Source organism: Schistocerca gregaria, unplaced genomic scaffold, assembly GCF_023897955.1.
Source record: "Schistocerca gregaria isolate iqSchGreg1 unplaced genomic scaffold, iqSchGreg1.2 ptg000865l, whole genome shotgun sequence".
In the NCBI taxonomy this organism is placed as follows: domain Eukaryota; kingdom Metazoa; phylum Arthropoda; class Insecta; order Orthoptera; family Acrididae; genus Schistocerca; species Schistocerca gregaria.
The window spans coordinates 97,501-100,000 of record NW_026062227.1 but is presented as its reverse complement, the minus strand read 5'-3'; positions in this window follow the sequence as shown (position 1 = coordinate 100,000).

Genomic DNA, 2,500 nt, shown 5'->3' with positions numbered 1-2,500 from the left:
ATAGGAAAACCCTCGTCGCTACATCAACAGACGGCTCACGCTGATTCCCGGCAGAGGGAGGAGGGGGGGGGGGGCCAACATGCAATACTTTCGTCCGTACCTACTTACCACATGTCTGTACGGCGTACAACAGTGCAATCTCGCTGTAATGGGGAGACGAGACAAGTAGCATCGTGCACAACATATGGCCCTTATGATTCGCCATTGTAGGGCGCAGCCGGTGTACGGTCAAGCATGTGCCACATTATGTCACTCAGTACGTAACGACGGATGATCAGTGTGGGTTACGCGTACATCAGCGGACAGTCCACACAGGCCGTACCACAACGTACACTGACTGCATCGACAACCGAATGCAACTGAACAGCTGCAAGGCTCATTTCACAAACAAACGCCTGACCGACCAGCTTGGAAGGGCAGGAGGGGAGGGCGATATTCGTTCTGTAGCGGTACACCCTTCCAGTGGTTAGCGGGACTGTGTAGAAAGTACGCAACACTCGAAAGACCTTTATGTGAGGGTACGCACCATGGCATCAAGAAATACACATGACACCAGAGGATCCAAGCAGTGAACTATGTTCAGAGGGTTGCTGTTAGGCAAAGCTACATTCCTGTGACGTTACATGTGACAGTTAAGGTGCAGTGTAAGTTAGGTTAAGGTGCAGTGTAAGTTAGGTTAAGGTGCAGTGTAAGTTAGGTTAAGGTGCAGTGTAAGTTAGGTTAAGGTGCAGTGTAAGTTAGGTTAAGGTGCAGTGTAAGTTAGGTTAAGGTGCAGTGTAAGTTAGGTTAAGGTGCAGTGTAAGTTAGGTTAAGGTGCAGTGTAAGTTAGGTTAAGGTGCAGTGTAAGTTAGGTTAAGGTGCAGTGTAAGTTAGGTTAAGGTGCAGTGTAACTTAGGTTAAGGTGCAGTGTAACTTAGGTTAAGGTGCAGTGTAACTTAGGTTAAGGTGCAGTGTAACTTAGGTTAAGGTGCAGTGTAACTTAGGTTAAGGTGCAGTGTAACTTAGGTTAAGGTGCAGTGTAACTTAGGTTAAGGTGCAGTGTAACTTAGGTTAAGGTGCAGTGTAACTTAGGTTAAGGTGCAGTGTAAGTTAGGTTAAGGTGCAGTGTAACTTAGGTTAAGGTGCAGTGTAACTTAGGTTAAGGTGCAGTGTAAGTTAGGTTAAGGTGCAGTGTAAGTTAGGTTAAGGTGCAGCGTAACTTAGGTTAAGGTGCAGCGTAACTTAGGTTAAGGTGCAGCGTAACTTAGGTTAAGGTGCAGCGTAACTTAGGTTAAGGTGCAGCGTAACTTAGGTTAAGGTGCAGCGTAACTTAGGTTAAGGTGCAGCGTAACTTAGGTTAAGGTGCAGCGTGGGTTAGGTTAGGGGCCAACGTGGGTTAGGTTAGGGGCCAACGTGGGTTAGGTTAGGGGCCAACGTGGGTTAGGTTAGGGGCCAACGTGGGTTAGGTTAGGGGCCAACGTGGGTTAGGTTAGGGGCCAACGTGGGTTAGGTTAGGGGCCAACGTGGGTTAGGTTAGGGGCCAACGTGGGTTAGGTTAGGGGCCAACGTGGGTTAGGTTAGGGGCCAACGTGGGTTAGGTTAGGGGCCAACGTGGGTTAGGTTAGGGGCCAACGTGGGTTAGGTTAGGGGCCAACGTGGGTTAGGTTAGGGGCCAACGTGGGTTAGGTTAGGGGCCAACGTGGGTTAGGTTAGGGGCCAACGTGGGTTAGGTTAAGGGCCAACGTGGGTTAGGTTAAGGGCCAACGTGGGTTAGGTTAAGGGCCAACGTGGGTTAGGTTAAGGGCCAACGTGGGTTAGGTTAAGGGCCAACGTGGGTTAGGTTAAGGGCCAACGTGGGTTAGGTTAAGGGCCAACGTGGGTTAGGTTAAGGGCCAACGTGGGTTAGGTTAAGGGCCAACGTGGGTTAGGTTAAGGGCCAACGTGGGTTAGGTTAAGGGCCAACGTGGGTTAGGTTAAGGGCCAACGTGGGTTAGGTTAAGGGCCAACGTGGGTTAGGTTAAGGGCCAACGTGGGTTAGGTTGCCAGAGATGTGTCAAATCAGGATGTACGTTTGGCTGGTGTCAGGTGGTGGGTTGGTTCGATGCCTTTATAAGGGGTGTGGCCAAAGGGTATTTTATTACTTGTACCTTTTGTGTTGTGGCGTGGCGTTGCGTCCTGTGTTGATACTGGGTGGACCACTGTGGGTGTTGCTGGCTGATTTGAGCTGCGTTGTTTGCGGGTGATGTGAGACATTCTGTCTTATTAGTGGACGTGACGTTCCTCTTGTCGTTGTTTGGATAGTGTCCTGTGGCAGCGAGGATAAAATGGATGTTGTTGAACGATAGTGCTTTGGTGCTTTCGCTTTGTTACACACAGAGTGGACTGTGAGATAGGGTGACTGGGTCGAGTGCGGTTCACACTGTCCTCCCCAGTTTACAGTATGTATCATCTATGTATGTGGTCCTGCATCATTTACTAAGGAGGGACGTCAGACGACTGAAATATTAGTTATGTACTGATG